Genomic DNA, 20,065 nt, shown 5'->3' with positions numbered 1-20,065 from the left:
TCAAGTGCATCATTGGGATCCCTGTGAGAAAGTGAGTCTTCACTCCTGTTGCCCACCCCGTTCTCAGCCCCCTCCCAGCCCTACCCTCCTTGGGAGCTGCTGGGGAGCGCCTGCCGCCTTTAGCCCAGCTTTGCCCTCTGCTCCCTCTCGGACCTCAGCTCCTCCAGACGTTGCCTGCTCTCTGGGAATGTTTTCTGGTTCTCTGCAGGCTGGCTTGGAGGAGACCACAGAGTAAACCATTGAAGCCAAATGGCAAGTCCTCAGCTCAAGTAGCAGCAGTGACCTCAGTTCAGTAGATAAAAGTTGCCCTGGGTTTCTGAGAAACCGCTTTCTCAAGTTTTTGGGTATTTTTTTTTGGCAGCCCCCGGCTTCCTCCGAAACAGCTGCTGGCAGCTGCGCACAGAGCCAACAGCTGGAGAGTCTCTGGACACTCACATGAAACCCACGAGGAATTAATAGTCCAGGCCCCCTCCCCCCCGCGGGGCGAGCCCAGCCAAGTCCACCAGTCCGCGCGTTTTAAAGGGCCCAGCAGGACGCGGGCGCTCCGTACCACCCGCGGTAGAGCGGGGACCTAGCTCCGCGCTTCCCCAGCGCGCGCCGTTCCCGCGCCGGGCGCTAGTGCCGCCCTTGGGGAGCAGGGGCCGTGCCCGCGGTTCCGAGGGGCCCCGGGCCCTGGCAAAGCTCGGTGAGTGCCGGTTGCAGGGGCTTGGGGCATAAAATGGGCGGAGGAGGGCTCCGAGGGCAGGTAGGTAGACGTGAGTACATCCTGATAATTTTTGCCCCGGTTGGATGCTGTCAAATCCCAGACTCTAAGGAATTTTAATAACTGAGACGAGGTTCTGAAAGGTTACACTCTGAACTGAAAAGGATCGAACAGCAATGCTATTCGACGTGTCCAAGGACAAGTAGCAGCTCCATCCCCTGGCACCTGGTTAGAAATGTAAATTCATGGGCCCCACCCCACACCTGCTGAGCCTAAATCTCTGGGACTCAGGAGTACGTGTGTGTTAACAAGCCCTCCTGGAGATTCTGACCCTGCCGTAATTTGATAGCCACTGACTTAGAGGTCACTTGGGCCTAACGCTTGGGCCCCTTACCCCATGCAGGAGCCCTGACATAAGCAGCAGTGCGTGCACAGTGAGCCGCAAGGCGTTAGTTACTGGGGTAGATTCAGATACTGCATCACAAGAACTTTGAAACACTCATAGCTTGTAGAAATTGCTGCTCTGTCCCAAACTGTGAACTACCATCTCTGAAATTTCCTTGAAACAGCACTCACCACTTTAACACACATCTCTGAGTTTCTGCTGTGTGTCAGGTTCCAATTAAGTTTCTTTCAAAATGAAGGAGGGAGTTATCTGGCTCTTAAGATCTTCAAACTGCCAGCATATTTTTTCTTTAACCAGGATCTTTGTAATTTGGTGTAGTGTTTCATATCTCATTTTTATTTTGATTTTTAGCATTTAATTGCTCCTTCTGAAGTTATTTTTTATTATTGTTGTTAACTCAGAATGCCAGAATAGATATTTTGGAAGAGATGTATTTAGTTTGTGAGTGAGTTCTGAACAAAATTTTTAAGAAAAAAAAGATTCATATTGGCAGGACATATTTTTTTGATCTTTGTATTAGTTTATGTAATATATTTTACAAGTAGAATAAGTAGGGATCCTGAAATTTCTTATGAATCAAAATGAGAGAGAAGATCTGTCCCCTTCACTGAAAAGCCCAATGCCAGAGCTAGCTATCTTGTAGGAACTCTGAAAAGGAATCAGTTGCTATGGGGATGCCCCTTGGAAACAAATATGAATGCCAGGTATACCCAAATCCTGTGGTTCCTCATTCTTCAAGGTTCTGAACAATTTCTGTAGATAAGGCTGTCTCTTCACCACTGCTGAGAGCCTTGCTCATGGAATATTCAGTGATGAAGATTCTGTGAATGGTTTGCTTTCAATTGTGGGGTTTTTATCTTTGTTTGTTTGTTTTTCTGCTTCTCCTTTGGTGGCTTAATTTAAATATTATGTCTAAATCCATTACTGACTTATTCTGAGACTCTGAAAAATGTTGTATATATTTCTCAGTTTTCTGGATGCAGGATGTATGGTCTTGAGGTGGCACTTGCCAGCATGGTTTCAAAGTATCACCCCAGGGCTCCCTACATGCTGTATGGTTACAGCTTGGACTCTGCTAATATGTTAAAGCAGAGAAAATGCTTAATACGGTGACTGTATAATTAATTATGTATGCATGTTTTAATTGAAAACATCTGAAAGACTTGCTCACAGATATCAAAGGCGAACTAAATTCTCTTTGAAAAAAACTTTGGAAATGTTGGTAAAATTTTAAGCCATTTCTGCGAAAGTCATGAGCATCTGAAAATAAAGTTTGCCCCTGTAAACTTTTCTGTATTCCTCAGAATCATGCCTGTGCATACTTGTTCATGAGTACTCAAAGAACATATAATCAACATCCTTCTGTAACAAAGTATAAGATTTATGACATATATCTTGTTTTCATGTTATTTTATGTTGTGATTTTCTGCCTTCAAGTTCAGATCACCTTCCAAAAGGGAGGACTTTCGAATCCTGGAATATTTACCTAGAACCTTTTAGCTCTAGCAGTGAAGAACAGACATTCACTTGAAATGTGTACTTTTCATGGCACTGCAGTTTACTTTTAGGATACTGCTGTCAATCTTTCAGGATCTAGCTGCAGGTCCTCTCTGAGCAGGTACATAGGAGGAAAAGGTAAGAGCTGGGCAAAACTGGGACCTCGGATATAAACAAGATGCATGCCCACTTCCCTCAGGAGGAAGAGCTAGCTTGTAGTACCTGTGACAGTTGCCAGCATTTCTGTTACTCCTGTCAATCCCCGGTGCCTGATGGTACTGCCCTAGATTTTTCTGACTTGTTTGAATTCTGACTTTTCAAGCCATTCTTTGGCGGGTATTCTGTAACTCAAGACTGGGTCTCTGAAAAGTCACTGTAAAATTCCACATTATTTGCAGGGCCCAGATGATACCTTGAGCCTTCTCCCTTAGCATGGTTAACTAATTATCTTTGACAATAAGGACATAAAGAGACCTGAATAGTGAGCTGCTGCTGCTAAGTCGCTTCAGTCGTGTCTGACTCTGTGCGACCCCAGAGACGGCAGCCCACCAGGCTCCTCCGTCCCTGGGATTCTCCAGGCAAGAACACTGGAGTGGGTTGCCATTGCCTTGTCCAATGTGTGAAAGTGAAAAGTGAAAGTGAAGTCACTCAGTCGTGTCTGACTGTTAGAGACCCCATGGACTGCAGCCTATCAGGCTCCTCCATCCATGGGATTTTCCAGGCAAGAGTACTGGAGTGTGTTGCCATTGCCTTCTCAGGAGAGCCTTATAAAGACAGTGTAAGGCAGTGGAAAGAGCATCATCTTTACAGTTAGAGAGACCTCAAGTTTTGGGGCAAGATGTACCACCTTAATTTTTCCATCAGTAGTACAGGCATAATTATACTACATGAAGACCTATTTTCTGCCGGGTCATCCACTTTCTATGTATATTTCATCGGCAAACCTTTGCGACAAAGGAGGTTTGAAAATGTGTTTTTGCAGCTGAGTATGTTGCCCCATTCATTGATATAGAGATTCTGTTGATAAAGATGTAATAATGGGTAACGGTAGGCAACCAAAAATCCTTGTAGCGCAGATGCTGGACAAGAATGGTTCTTTGAAGAGCAAGTGACAGTGGATGTGTTGGGCTCATGTGAGTGCATTGGAGAATAGAAGGTGAGAGAGTAAGTGTAATAATGAATTTCTAAGCAACTAAGTGGCTTGAGGATGCTCAAGTCAAGCAGACAGGCCCTGAAATAGAAATACTCTGGGCATGATCACTGTTGTTCAGTCACCAAGTCATGTCCAACTCTCCATGACCCCATGAACTGCAGCATATCAGGCTTCCCTGTGCTTCAGTGTCTCCCTGAGCTTGCTCAGGCTCATATCCAATGAGTCAGTGACACCATCCAACCATCTCATCCTCTGTCATCCCCTCCTCCTCCTGCCCTCAGTCTTTCCCAGCATCAGGGTGTTTTCCAGTGAATCAGCTCTTCCCATCAGGTGGCCAAAGGATTGGAGCTTCAGCTTTAGCGTCAGCCCCAGCCCTTCCAATGAATATTCAGGTTTGATAGCCTTTAGGATTGACTAGTTTAATCTCCTTGCTGTCCAAGTGACTCTCAAGAGTCTTCTCCAACACCACAGTTCTAAAGCATCAATACTTTGATGCTCAGCCTTCTTTATGGTCCAACTTTCACATCCATTCATGACACTGGAAAAAGCATAGCTTTGACTCTATGGACGTTTTTCAGTAAAGTGGTGTCTCTGCTTTTTAATACACTGGCTAGGTCTGTCACAGCATTTTTCTTCCAAAGAGTGAATGTCTTTTAATTTCATGGCAGCAGTCACCATCCACAGTGATTCTGGAGCTCAAGAAGACAAAATCTGTCACTGGTTCCATGATATTGTAATAATAATGATATCTATGTCTAGGTCTTGAAGCAGTTTCTTGAATGATTATTTCTAAATCTTGCAGTAATCCTGAAAGCTTTCATTTTTTTAAGTAGATGTGTTTATTACCGTTTCATTAATGAAGAAGTTGAGGCTTAAGATGGCAAGAGCACATGCCCAGTTAGTAGAGACCCACCCTGGACTTTAGCTTTGCTTTACTCAGTTCATCTCCTTAATAGAGAGGGAGCAGGTTGTAGAAGAAATGAGAGAATGACGATGACTCTGCGATTAGGTAAGAAAAAAAGGAAAGAGGGAGGTAACTAGTCAAAAGTTCCAAACAGTGTAATGATTTGAGAGTCTACCCTGCCTATCAGGGCTTCCCTGATAGCTCAGTTGGTAAAGAATCCGCCTTCAATGCAGGAGACCTAGGTTGGATCCCTGGGTTGGGAAGATCCCCTGGAGAAGGGAACGGCTACCCACTCCAGTATTCTGGCCTGGAGAATTCCATGGACTGTGTATATAAACTCAGACACAACTGAGCAAGTTTCACTTTCACTGCCTGGGTGCAAATCAAAATTTCATCATTTAACAGCTGTGTGAACTTGGGTGGGGCTTCCCAGGTGGTGGAGTGGTAAAGAATCCACCTGCCAGTGAAGGAGATGCAGGGTCAATCCCTGGGTGGGGAAGATCCCCTGGAGAAGGAAATGACAACTTACTCCAGTATTCTTGCCTGGAAAATTCCACGGACAGAGGAGCCTGGTGGGCTACCGTCCATGGAGTCACAAAGAGTTGGACATGGCTGAGCATGTGTGTGGTTGGGGGAGATAGTTAACATCACCATCTTCTTTTATCTTATGGGCAAGTGGTAGCAGTGACCCACAGAGACCATAGCTAGGAGAAACAATTAAACATTGATTGAGTTAATTGAGGTTGCTGACAAAATAAACCCAGAAAAAAAAAATCAGTAGCTTCTGTATAGAGTAGTAACAAGCAGTTAAAATTGTAATGAGAGGAAAATGTCTGTTCCCAATATCAATAAACTACAGAATAGCTGAGAACCGTAGATGTGAAATGTGTACAACCAACTTCTGTTGGATCCTAACTTTACTCCCCTTGCCCTTCATCCCCTTACCCCCCAAACATATTCAAAACCTGCACAAAAAACCCAAAGCACCAATGTGGGTATTATGCAAAACTGCTTCCAATAAAGAAGGAAGCATTTGATACATGCTAAACTGAGATTAAGAATTATTCCAAAAAAAGAAGAAAATTACTCCGAACTCTAAGGCATTAGAGAAAACAGGTTTATAATAAAAGTGGCCAAAAAATGTAAGATATAAATGAAAGGGAAAGCCAAGAAATGCACAAAAGGAAAATAAAACTGTTACAAAACCAAACCCTGTATTAGAAACAATCAGATATAAGTCAACTTAGTGGAAAATTGGGCTTTGACTTAAAGGGCAGTTTGGGGAAAAATTTCAGAGTGCAGAGCATATGGACAGAGGAAGAAAACTGATTAAGGACAGTAATGGTGACAGAAGACAAATAACAGACAAAGAGCACGAGTCCAGGAAAAAAAAGAGAGAAAGATGAAAGGGAAGTGAAGATAAATATTAAACATATTGCATTTCTTTGGTCTCAGACTATCATTAGTTTCAAGATGCACCATTTATTTAAAAATAGATTTCAAGAGAATAAAAGTAAATGATCAATTACTGCATGGACATGTTACAAGTTACTTCTTGGTTTGAGAAACACCAAATGTGAAAAAAATCTTTTAATTGAAGAAATGTGGAATTAGATGAAAACTTTGCCAAAGTGAAAGAACATTTGAACTGCCAGATCAAAATTCTCAGTCTCATTATGTTCTAGAAAAACAAAAACAATGATTGGCATGGTGTTATTGAGATTAATAGATACATTATGTGGGCAGAAAAATTAAAAATAAATTAGGCTAACCAAATGAATTATCTCAGTAACATCAGATTCTGGAAGACAATGACTCGGTAACGAAGAACTAAAAGGAAAAATGAAATGGATGAGACCCAAGAATATATAGCCACATTCTATGTAGGGCTGTGTTCTATTTTTGTTAAACAGTACTGATTTGGACTGCTCCAGACGGCAAGTTGAAAATGTTATCAGAAAGACATTCCAATTATGACAGACTTCAGAATATATGACTTAATCCTTTGCTATGTAAAGTGTTTTCAGAGGACCAGCATCATTTAGGGTCTTGTTAAAAATACAGAATGCACTCCAGAGCTATTGAATCAGAGCCTGCGTTTTAAAGACACCCAATATGTGGACTGCAAGGAGATCCAACCAGTGTATTCTAAAGGAGATCAATCCTGGGTGTTCACTGGAAGGACTGATGCTAAAGCTGAAACTCCAATACTTTGGACACCTCATGAGATGAGTTGACTCACTGGAAAAGAGTCTGATGCTGGGAGGGATTGGGGGCAGGAGGAGAAGGGGACGGCAGAGAATGAGATGGCTGGATGGCATCACTGACTTGATGGAGGTGAGTTTGAGTGAACTCCGGGAGTTGGTGAGGACAGGGAGGCCTGGCGTGCTGTGATTCACGGGGTCGCAAAGAGTCAGACACGACTGAGCGACTGAACTGAACTGAATATGTGGACAAAACTTTAAATCAAAACGATACATGTAAGACTATGTTCATAGCAGTACTATTCACAATAGCGAGACATGGAGAGCACCTAAATGTCCATTGGCAGATGTCTGGCTAAAGAAGATGTGGGACGTATATACAATGTGGTACTATTCAGCCATGAAAGACAATGAAATAATGCCATTTGCAGCAACATGAATGGACCGAGGAAGTGTCGTACTAACTGAAGTAAGTCAGAAAAGGAAAGACAAATACCACATGACACCCCTTATACGTGGAATCTAAGATATGACACAAGTGAGCCTGTGCAAGCAACAGCAGACTCACAGACACAGAGAACACTCTTGTGGTTGCCAAAGGGGGATTGGAAGGTGGAGGGAAGGAGTGGGGGTTTGGGGTTCAGTTCAGTTCAGTCGCTCAGTCGTGTCCGACTCTCTGCGACCCCATGGACCACAGCACGCCAGGCCTCCCTGTCCATCACCAACTCCCGGAGTTCACTCAAACTCATGTCCGTTGAGTCGGTGATGCCATCCAGCCATCTCATCCTCTGTCGTCCCCTTCTCCTCCTGCCCCCAATCCCTCCCAGCATCAGAGTCTTTTCCAGTGAGTCAGTTCTTTCCATCAGGTGGCCAAAGTATTGGAGTTTCAGCTTCAGGATCAGTCCTTCAAATGAATATTCAGAATTGATTTGCTTAAGGATTGACTGGTTGGATCTCCTTGCAGTTCAAGGGACTCTCAAGAGTCTTCTCCAACACCACAGTTCAAAAGCATCAATTCTTTTGCACTCAGTTTTCTTTATAGTCCAACTCTCACATTGTACATGACCACTGGAAAAACCATAGTTTTGACTAGATGGACTTTTGTCGGCAAACTAATGTCTCTGCTTTTTAATATGCTGTCTAGATTGGTCATAACTTTCCTTCCAAGGAGTAAACGTCTTTTAATTTTGTGGCTGCAATCACCATCTGCAGTGATTTTGGAGCCCAAAAAAACAAAGTCTGTCACTGCTTCCACTGTATCCCCATCTTATTTGCCATGAAATGATGGGACCAGATATCATGATCTCAGTTTTCTGAATGTTGAGTTTTAAGCCAGCTTTTCACTCTCCTCTTTTACTTTCATCAAGAGGTTCTTTAGTTCTTTGCATTCTGCCATAAGGATGGTGTCATCTGCATATCTGATATTATTGATATTTCTCCCAGCAATCTTGATTCCAGCTTGTGCTTCAGCCAGCCCAGCGTTCCTCATGATGTACTCTGCATATAAGTTAAATAAGCAGGGTGACAATATACAGCCTTGATGTACTCCTTTCCCGATTTTGAACCAGTCTGTTGTTCCATGTCCAGTTCTAACTGCTGCTTCCTGACCTGCATACACATTTCTTAAGAGGCAGGTCAGGTGGTCTGGTATTCCCATCTCTTTCAGAATTTTCCACAGTTTATTGTGATCCACACAGTCAAAGTGACTGTGCTGGCACAGTTAATAAACCAGAAATAGATGTTTTTCTGGAACTCTCTTGCTTTTTCGATGATCCGACAGATGTTGACAATTTGATCTCTGGTTCCTCTGCCTTTTCTAAATCCAGCTTGAACACCTGGAAGTTCATGGTTCACGTACTATTGTAGCCTGGCTTGGAGAATTTTGAGCATGACTTTACCAGTGTGTGAGATGAGTGCAATTGTGCGGTAGTTTGAGCATTCTTTGGCATTGCCTTTCTTTGGGATTGGAATGAAAACCGACTTTTCCAGTCCTGTGGCCACTGCTGAGTTTTCTAAATTTGCTGGCATATTGAGTCCAGCACTTTTACAGCATCATCTTTTAGGATTTGAAATAGGTCAACTGGAATTCCATCACCTCCACTAGCTTTGTTCGTAGTGATGCTCTCTAAGGCCCATTTGACTTCACATTCCAGGATGTCTTGCTCTAGGTGAGTGATCACACCATCGTGATTATCTGGGTCGTGAAGATCTTTTTTGTACAGTTCTTCTGTGTATTCTTGCCACCTCTTCTTAATATCTTCTGCTTTTGTTAGGTCCACACCATTTCTGTCCTTTATCGAGCCCATCTTTGCATGAAATGTTCCCTTGGTATCTCTAATTTTCTTGAAGAGATCTCTAGTCTTTCCCATTCTGTTGTTTTTCTCTATTTCTTTGCACTCATCACTTAAGAAGCCTTTCTTATCTCTGCTTGCTGTTCTTTGGAATTCTGCATTCAAATGGGTATATCTTTCCTTTTCTCCTTTGCTTTTCACTTCTCTTCTTTTCACAGCTATTTGTAAGGCCTCCCCAGACAGCCATTTTCCTTTTTTCCTTTCTTTTTCTTGAGGATGGTCTTGATCCCTGTCTCCTGTATAATGTCATGAATCTCTGTCTATAGTTCTTCAGGCACTCCGTCTGTCGGATCTAATCCCCTGAATCTATTTCTCACTTCCACTGTATAATCATTAGGGGTTTGGTTGAGGTCATATCTGAATGGTCTAGTGGTTTTCCCCACTTTCTTTAATTTCAGTCTGAGTTTGGCAATAAGGAGTTCATGACCTGAGCCACAGTCAGCTCTCAATCTTGTTTTTGTTGATTCTATAGAGCTTCTCCATCTTTGGCGGCAAATAATATAACCAATATGATTTCAGTATTGACCATCTGGTGATGTCCATGTGTAGAGTCTTCTCTTGTGAAAAGGCAAAAAGATAGTTTGGGATTAGCAGATGCAAACTGTTATATAGAACAGATAAACAACAAAGTCCTACTATATAGCACAGGGAACTATATTCAATATCCTGTGATAAACCATAATGGAAAAGAATATGAAAAAGAGTGAACATTCATGGCTAACTGAAATGACCTTGCTGTATAGCAGAAATTAACACAAAATTGTAAATCAAATCTACTTCAGTAAAATAAACTTTAAAAAAAGATTCCCAGGTAATTCTTGGGTATATTAAAGCTGCAGAAGCACTGTCCTAATTAACCACTTCTTAAAATCACCCGACCCAGCACTTCTAACTGGTTTGTGCTATAAGGGCTCTGGATGTGCTGAGATATTGCTCTTCTTAACCTGGGGCAGTGAGGTAGAAGACCTTGGACTGAGGACCTAAAGGACATTGTCCTTTTCTCTGTGTTCCATGATCGATAATTGTGCCATCCAATTAGGTAGCCACTCACCACAGGTGGTTATTGAGTACTTGAAATGTGTCTGAGTTGATTTGTGCTGTGGGAGTAAAATATATACCAGATTTTGAGGGCTTAGTATGAAAAAATATTGTGAAATGTCTAATTAATAATTTTAATATTGATAATACATTGAGAGTATAATATTTTAGATATGTCAGGTTAAGTAAAACATATTATTTAATTCATTTTGCCTGTTTCTTTGGAAGAAAAGCAATGACAAACCTAGACAGTGTATTAAAAAGCAGAGAGATTACTTTGCCTACAAAGGTCTGTATAATCAAAGCTATGGGTTTTTTTTTAGTAGTCATGAACAGATGTGAGAGCTGGACAATAGAAAAGGCCAATAGCTAAAGAATTAATGCCTTTTAACTGCAGTGCTAGGGAAGACTCTTGAGAGTCCCTTGGACAGCAAGGAGATCCTACCAGTCAATCCTAAAGGAAATCAATCCTGAATATTCATTGAAAGGACTGATACTAAAGGTGAAACTCCAGTACTTTGGCCACCTGATGTGAAGAACTGACTCATTAGAAAAGACGCTGATGCTGGGAAAGATTGAGGGCAGGAGGAGAAGGGGACGACGGAGGATGAGATGGTTGGATGGCATCACCGACTTGATGGTCATGAGTCTGAGCAAGCTCTGGGAGTTGGTGATGGACAGGGAGGCCTGAAGTGCTGCAGTCCATAGAGTTGCAAAGAGTCAGACACAACTGAGCAAATGAACTGAACAGACCCTGGGAAAACAGGGATATAATGTTCTATCAGATAATGTTGAGAGCATACTCAGTGAGGCCCCGTTCATATATATATATTTTTTACTTTTGTCTCTTCTTTCTCCATCCGCTCCCTGTTTTAACCTTCTTTTTAAAAAACTGTTATTTTTCGAGTGCTATTGATAAACAGCAGTAAAGTCTGGGGATACAACAGTGACCCAAATCAAAATATGTGCCTGATTTTATCATAAACAATTTGAAACCAAGATGCAATGGAAACTTTCAGAAGAAAGGAAGAATGATAATTACTACATGCAACTAAAGAGACAGTAGAAAGCTGATGTGGCATCTAACACTGGAAGGAATTAAGGCAGCTGAAAACTAGCACCCTTGACCCTGAAAGCTAGCACCCTTGGGTAAATCCCGTCAAAAGTTGCAGTGACAGATGACTCCTCTAACATTAAAATGTTTTGAAACAAAGAGAAAGAAGAAAAGCTTCCAAGTCATTCTTGTAAATCCAGCAGAATTGATACAAAAACCAAAGAGAGGTCACAAAAAGTAAAAGACATCAGTGTTCCTCACTTCCAAACAATGGTTCAGACTTTCTGAATCAAATATTAGCAAGTAAGATCCAACAGCACATAGAGGAGGCTACATGATGACTAGGTGGGGTTTGTTACATAATAGTTAGACATTAAGAACTCTAATAAATTACCCACTAAGGTCTAGTTGAGGGCTTCCCAGAAAGCTCTAGTGGTAAAGAACCCACCTGCCAATACAGGTAGAGGTAGAGATACATGGATTTGACCCCTGGGTCAAGAAGACCCCCTGGAGGAGGACACAGCAACCCACTCCAGTATTCTTGCCTGGAGAATCCCATGGACAGAGGAGCCCGGTGGGCTATAGTCCGTGGAGTTGCAGAGTTGGACACGACTGAAGTGACTCAGTACACGCACACACATCCTGTTAAAGCTAAACATATTATTAGTTTGTAAAAGAAAAAATATACCTGGCAATTACAGTAGATGTTGAAAAAGTAATTGGCAATATTTCACAGCTATTCACGATTCTCTTAAATTTTAGGTTAAAATAAAACAGGATTTTAAAAAAATTAATTTATTTTTTATTGAAGGATAATTGCTTTACAGCATTTTGCTGTTTGCTGTCAAACCTCAACATGAATCAGCCACAGGTAGACATATATCCCTTCCCTTTTGAACCTCCCTCCCGTCTCCCTCCCCACCCACCCCTCTAGGTTGATACAGAGATCCTGCTTGAGTTTCCTGAGCCCTACAGCAAATTCCCGTTGGCCATCTATTTACATATGGTGATGTAAGTGTCCATGTTACTCTTTCCATACATCTCTCCTCTCCTCCCCTCTCCCCGAGACCATAAGTCTATTCTCTTTGTCTGTTTCTCCACGGCTGCCCTGTAAGTAAATTCTTCAGAACCATTTTTCTAGACTCTGTATATATGCATTCGAATATGGTACTTATCTTTCTCTTTCCAACTCACTTCACTCTGTGTAATAGGTTTAGGTCCATCCACCTCATTAGAACTGACTCAAATGCATTCCCTTTTATGGCTGAGTAACATTCCATTGTGTATATGTACCACAGCTTCTTTATCCATCCATCTGTCAATGGGCATCTAGGTTGCTCCCATGTTCTAGCCATTGTAAACAGTGCTGCAATGAACAATGGGGTACACGTGTCTCTTTCAGTTTTGGTTTCCTCATCAAAAAGTCTACAAGCAATAAATGCTGAAGAGTGTGGAGAAAAGGGAGCCCTCCTGCACTGCTGGTGGGGATATAAACTGATACAGCCGCTGTGGGAGACGGCATGGAGATTCCTTAAAACACTAGGGATAAAACCACCGTATGACCCAGCATTCCCACTCCTCGGCATATACCCTGAGGACGTTTTTTGAAACATGGAACACTCTTGCACTGCTGGTGGGGATATAAACTGATACAGCCACTGTGGAAGACGGTATGGAGATTCCTTAAAACACTAGGAATAAAACCACCATATGACCCAGCATTCCCACTCCTCGGCATATACCCTGAGGACTTTTTTTGAAACATGGTGTGGGGAGTGAGAAAATTAGCCAAGATGGTGTGTTCAAGCTCTCTTGTCCTTTGTTTTGTAAATAGTGACTATGTAGCAGCAGCAACATTGGATGGCATCACTGACTCAATGGACGTGAGTTTGGGTAAACTCTGGGAGTTGATGATGGACAGGGAGGCCTGGTGTGCTGCAGTTCATGGGGTCTCAGAGATTTGGACGCGACTGAGTGACTGAACTGAACTGAACAGCTGAGATCATTTATAGCACTGAATATGCACATCATGAGGTACTCACTTGGTCATGGGCAACTGTGTCCAGTATGTCTAAATAAACTTCACCTGGAAAAGCCTTGTGTTATGCTCTGTCTGCTGCTATGGCTGCTGTGTCAGCCAGGAGAGAATAAATGCATCTGCAGTTCCTACAGCTCTCCAGTCTCTTAGCTCATGCCTGGCCTACCCTGGGTTCAGCGAGCAGTGCAGGCTGTTCAGTGTGAACAGCAATACAACCTGCATAGTCGGCAGGATACCCAGTGGGTAGGGGAGCCTGAGGCTCCACTGGATGGAGGAAGCCAGTGGCCACCAGACAGTATGTGGTGCTGTGTGACTGTGATCCTCTCGGGTGTCGGCTCTGGTGGAAGACTGGGAGGCGGTGGCCGGGTCACCAGATAGCGTTGAAAAGCTGTTACGAAGGCGGTGAGTTCCCCTTTGCTGAACAAGGTGGCATAGACTGCTGCTGGCACTGTGGGGTGGATTTTCCTGACTGCCCTGAAGGCTAACAAGGGTAGTAATCTCCGTGATGCCAAGCCGATGAGCAACGTGAAGGGATGCTTGGAAGAGCTAGAGCAATATATATGGTGTTAGAGCAAGAGCCCTGTGACTGTGAAGAAGCCGGCATCTCTGACAGTGAGGCGGGAAGTGTTGGTGACAATGCACGTTCTGAGACGGCGGGAATGGATTCACGCTGCCAGTCCCGCCATGTGGTCCAGTGTGGGAAAGCTCCCGGATACTATAGGTAAATGGCATACCTATGCTGAGTTGACCCCAGGGATGAGAGAACTGGGCATGAAGCAGTCGGTATTTAACCCAAACACCTGAGGCCCCGATGATGAGCATTTTGCTGACGGCATTCGATACACCGTGTTGAACAATGTCTTGTCTACCTCTTTTGGATCCTGACTGCTCTTCTTGCATCCTATGTGGGGTGACCCATCTGTGAAGGGACCTCAATGGTGGCTTGCTTGGGAGAAATAGAGGGGCGGCAGCAGGCAAAAAGTGTCAGGAGTGTGAAGACCCTGAAGCGGGGCTGAACCGGGAGAGGCCCCGACCAGGTTATGCGGATGCAAATGTGGGCTGATCTGTGCAGAGAAGGGGACGACCGAGGATGAGATGGCTGGATGGCATCACCGACTCTGTGGACTTGAGTCTGGGTGAGCTCCAGGAGTTGGTGATGGACAGGGAGGCCTGGCGTGCTGTGATTCATGGGGTCGCGGAGAGTCGGACACGACTGAGCGACTGAACTGCACTGAACTGAACTGTGCTGTAAAGGCTGTGTCCTCTCTTGCAAGTTTAGAACAGTGTATGGTGTAAAGTGTAAAGGCTGTGTCCTGTGATGTGCTTCTAACCTCTGATTCTCTTGCAGACTTAGAACAGTGTGAACATATTCCACACAGGACAGTAGAACATATTCCAAAGCATTTGGAATATGTGGGTGGGCTGTGAAGGCCACAAAAATCCCCTCTCTGGTGGACCCGGCACCTGTGGCCTGTTTTGCGGGTCCTTAATAAAAGTCTCACGGGGTGAGGTTGCCACTGTGGAGGCCTTCCTGCAATCTCACAAGGACAGACAGTGGACCGGACTTGGGCATGGCAGATAAAGGCACTCCACCTGTGGAGGGTGACTCTTCTAGCCCCGTGACGGCAAGGACTGCAACATGTGTTCCAGGTGACACCTGGAGTTGGGTTTTGCTATGTGTTAAGAGTTGACTCACTGGAAAAGACCCTGATGCTGGGAAAGATTGAAGGCAGGAGGAGAAGGGGACATCAGAGGATGAGATGGTTGGATGGCATCACTGACTCAATGGACAAGACATTGAGTGAACTCCGGGAGTTGGTGATGGACAGTGAGGCCTGGCGTGCTGCAGTTCATGGGGTCACAAAGAGTCGGACACGACTGAGCTGAACGGAACTGAACTGAACTGGGGATGTAACTGTTTCTTGTTGTAGCTGATGCAAGGAGTAAATCCAAGGGTTAGCGTTACTCCCCAAGGGAAAGTCGCAGAAGATGGACGGGGCGTAGAATGTGAGCCGAGAGACCCTGAAGCGGTGGAGTGCGGGGAGAGGGTGAATTAGCCAGGCTGGCGTGTTCAGGCTCTCTTGCCCCACGCTTTGTAAACAATGACTAACAGCTGAGCCCATTAGAGCACTGCGCATGCGCGTCATGGGGTACCCGCTGCGTCACGGGCTGCTACGTACAGAACCCCCACATAAGCCTCACCCGGGAAAGCCCTGAGGGCTGTGTGCGGTTATGTTCTGTTGTGCTGTCTGCTGCTATGGCTGCTGCATCAGCCAGGAGAGAGGCGGTGTTACGGCTTCCACGCCAGCCGGGAGAAAATAAATGCATCTGCAGTTCCTACAGCTCCTCGCATTTTCTTCCAGCCTCTTGTCTTGCGCCTTGCCTACCCTGGTTCAGCGAGCAAGGTGGACAGTGTGAACAGCAAGACAACTGGCGTCACAAACAGGGTCAGCAATACACATGGTTAGAAATGTATGTTACAAACTAACTGCCAGCATATCGCACTTTAATGGTGAAGCGTTTGGAATACTACCATTAAGTTAGGAACATTATCAACATCATTATTATTTAACATTGCTTTCAAAGTTCTGGTCAATATAATAGGATAAGATAATGTTAAGATCTCACTTAGGAAGGAGGAGACAAAATAATCATTATTTCGGTTTGAACTCAGAATATACCAAAAAAGTCTAGATGACTCAACAAGAGAGTTCAGGAAAGTGGCCAGTATAAATAATCATTTAGTAAAATGAGTAGAAGAAAAGATTCCATTTATAATAACAACAAAAAATATAAAACACCCAGGATTGTGGATATTCATGAATGTTAAGAGTGTATCCAGGTCAATACAAGACAAACACTAATGAGGGGAAATGGCTCTTAAGAATCTTAGGTATACAGTTCATAGGAGAAATATAGTTCCCAGGCTCACTAGTAATTATAGGAATTCAGAGAGCCATGCGGTAATATGAATTTCCCTCCTTATCCAGGATTCCAAAACCTCACCAGTATGTGATGAGATTATGAAGAAATAAAGACTCCCATATGTTCACAGGGAGATGTAATTTAGTGCCACATTTTTGTTGCAATTAATATTGATTATAATATGATATATACATTCCTTTTGACCCAGAGTTTCCCCTCCTAATAAGTGTTCCTATAAAAATACTTTTCCTTGTGCTGTGAAGTTTATTGTGACATTGCTCAGAATTGTGAAAAAATTGGAAACATTCTAAGTATTTATCTATAGAGAGTTGGCTAAATGAGTTACGATACATTGGCCTAGTGGAGTACTATACAGCTGCTAGGAAGAATAAGGTAGATACAAGAGCAGAATTAACAATAGTCAACAATAATCATTGACCAATCAGAAAGGATGTTGGTTTCAACTAGTATGACAATACCACTCAGGGACACTTATTATGGACTTTCAAATAAGAAAGTGGATGAACTGCTAATATGAATATTAATAAAGTATGAATGAGGTAGATACATTTAGGAAGAATAATTAAGCCAACAGTTGTTTTTAAAATTTTAAAACTCATACCAGGCAGGATAAAAGAGATTAAATAATAATATTAAACTTGTCTAACTATTCAGTGAAAAGCTGGCAGCCTGCTACCAAACAAAGTTTTATTGAAACAGCTTTATAGGGCCAATTTATCCATTCAGTACAGAGGCATAGAGAACAGGGCCCATAGAAATCAATGAAATGCCTTAATTTCTTTAAAAGACAGAAAAAAAATCAAATTTTTAGGATCAAAATATTTAATTTTTTCTCACATCAGGACAACAATGCAATGTTAGAGCCCACAAAAGTCTTAATTTTTGTCAAAACAAACAAAAAATTCATGTATCTGAAGTTATTTAAATATAATTTTTACTTTACTTTTGTATTGGGAGGTAGCCCATAAGCCAGAAGTTGTTAGGCCCCACAGGAGTCCTAAAGCAGTTCTGCAGCCATGCTGGTGTGTTTGCATATTGTCTGCAGCCGATTTTGCAAGTGCAGAATTGAGTAGTTATATTGGACACAAAGTCCAGGAAAAATTTCCTGATCCTTGGCTTAGTGTGTTAGTACTCATGCTGTTAAATGAAATCGCTTTTATAAACTGAATTTTACTTTTAATAGTATCCTGACCATGACCTTTTAAGAAAAAAGTTGTATTTTTAAAATTTTTTGTATTAAAGAAGGAATGTCAACTATGTCAGTTAAAAATTTTAAGAGAAGGAAAATCACCAAATAACCTATATTTAGATTCGATTATCTTCATGCCAGACTTCACAAAAAAATATAAAGAGAATGAAGAAAAAAAGGAAATTTTAAGGGAAAAGAATCTCCAAATCGTATGCTCTTCCAAATAGACATAAGTGGCAAAAAACATCTGCCTTCTGTGGCATGGATGTAGGATAGTGACCTCATGAATAATTCAGCAGCTGACAGTGTTAAGAGTATTGTTCCTGAGCTCTAATGCCAATTGTTTATAATTCTGCTATTAAAGTTTAAAGAAAACAATAATAGCTCACAAGCTTGGCATACAATTTCAGATTTATTTCTGGATTCCTCAAATTTGTATTATGATGGGTCTATTTTAGCTTAGACTGAAAAATCTTAATTTTAAGATTCAGACTCTTGGCATTCAGGTGTCATAGGTCATGACTCATTTATTCATAAGAAGATTTCTGGAAGATTATTTCCAAACTGGTATTAGTTTTGTCTCTAGGGATGGGAATGTGTATTGTGTGGTTTACCAACATGGAAGGGCAGTGGAAATGGTCCATGTGGCTAAGAAGGATCGGACTGTTACCAACACTGATTAGAATTGCCAGCTCACTGGGATACTAGGAAGCAGGTCAACTTGGGTTTAGTAATGCTTTTAAAGTCGCTATGCTCCCCTTTATGCCTGTTCCAGGTCAGATCACTCCCACCTCCCTACCCTTGGCACACCATGCTTAAGGTCACATAATGTGTCATTCAAACTGGGCACCTCAACTGTATTGAGGTATAACTCACATACAATATAATGCATCCATTTTAAGTGTACTTTTTAAGTTGTTTTGGCAAATAAATACTTCCATCTAACCACAATCAATACAGAGAGCATTTTTATCATCCTTGACAGATTCCTAATGCCCAAACTAGGGCCCTTATTTAGGCTCACAGCAAAACTGAGCAGGAGGTACAGGGGGTTCCCATATGCTCCCTGCCCCCACACATGAACGCACATGGCTGCCCCCACGCCCCCACCAAACTGATTCATTGGTTATAATTGATGAATTGGCATTAACACATCACTGTCACCCAAAGCCCAATTTACACTGGGGTTCACTCTTGGTGTTGCATATTCTATGGGTTTTGGGGAGTGTATAATGACACATGTCCACCGTTATAGTACCATACAAAATAGCTTCATTCCCCTCTCTCCACAAACGCTGGCAACCTCTGGTCTCCTCACTATTTCCATAGTTTCCTTTGCCAGAATGTTATAGAATTGGAATCATATAGAAAGTTCAGTTCAGTTCAGTTGCTCAGTCATGTCTGACTCTTTGCGACCCCATGGACTGCAGCACACTAGGCCTCCCTGTCCATCACCAACTCCTGGAGTTTACTCAAACTCATGTCCATTGAGTCGGTGATGCCATCCAACCATCTCATTCTCTGTCATATAGATATAGAATGTAGTCTTTTCAAATTGACTCTTTCACTCACTAATATTCATTTTAGATTCCTCTAAGTCTTTTCATAGCTTGTTAACTCATTTCTTTTTACCACTAATATTCCATGGTCTGCTGTACCAAAATGTATTTATGCATTCACCTATTGAAAGACATCTTGGTTGCTTCCAAGCTTTGAAAATTATGAATAAACCTACCATAAACTTATCCATGTGCAGATTTTTGTGTGAGTATAAGTTTTCAACTCATTTGGTTAAATACTAAGGAGTGTGATGGCTGGATCATATGGTAAGAACATGTTTAGTTTTGTAAGAAATTAACAAAGTGTCTTCCATAAGGGCTATACTGTTTTGCGTTCCCATCAGCAATAAATGAGAGTTTCTTTTGCTTCATATCCATGCCAGCATTTTGGTTGTCAATAATTTGGATTCTTGCCGTTCTAATAGATGTGTGATGTTATCTGATTGTTTTAATTTGCAATTCTTAATAATATACAGTGTGGACTATCTTTTCATATGCTTGTTTGCCATCTAGTATTTCTTCTTTGGTGAGGTGTCTGTTCAGATCTTTGCCCACATTTTAATTGTGTTGTTCTTTTACTTATTGTTGAATTCTAAGAGTTCTTTGTGTATTCTGGATAGCAGTCCTTTGTCAGATACATGTTTTTGCAACTATTTTTTTTTCTCAGTCTGTGACTTGTCTTGTGCAGAGCAAGAGTTTTGTAATGAAGCCCAGCTTATGCATTTTATCTTTCATGGATCTTTCCTTTGATATAGTATCTACAAAGTCATTATCAAACCTGAGGTCAAACAGGTTTTCTCCTATGCTACCTTGTAGGAGTTTGATAGTTTTACATTTTGCTTTTAGGTTTTTGGTCCACACTGACTTAATTTTAGTGGAGGGTATAAGGTCTGGGTCTAGACTACTTTCTTGGGGGGCATGTGAATGCCAGTTTTTCCAGCATGGTTTGTTGAAAAAATGGATCATTTCTCCATTTTATTGTCCATGCTTCTTTGTCAAAGATCATTGATTGTATTTGTGTGA

At 42.3% G+C, this 20,065-nt stretch overlaps 1 protein-coding gene across 1 annotated transcript in view; it reads left to right on the top strand.

Moving 5' to 3' along the window:
* Nucleotides 1-536: 536 nt before the first annotated feature.
* COL6A5 (collagen type VI alpha 5 chain) overlaps nt 537-20,065 on the top strand; it is a 161,995-nt gene continuing 142,466 nt past the window's right edge. The window contains exon 1 of the mRNA XM_055416595.2: nt 537-685. The gene's annotated coding sequence lies outside the window, so the exon portion shown is untranslated. The remainder of the gene's footprint in view (nt 686-20,065) is intronic.

This window comes from Moschus berezovskii, chromosome 1 (assembly GCF_049115385.1).
Source record: "Moschus berezovskii isolate FMDL1 chromosome 1, NW_MosBer_1.0, whole genome shotgun sequence".
Classification (NCBI taxonomy): domain Eukaryota; kingdom Metazoa; phylum Chordata; class Mammalia; order Artiodactyla; family Moschidae; genus Moschus; species Moschus berezovskii.
This window is presented reverse-complemented; position numbering and strand designations above follow the sequence as displayed.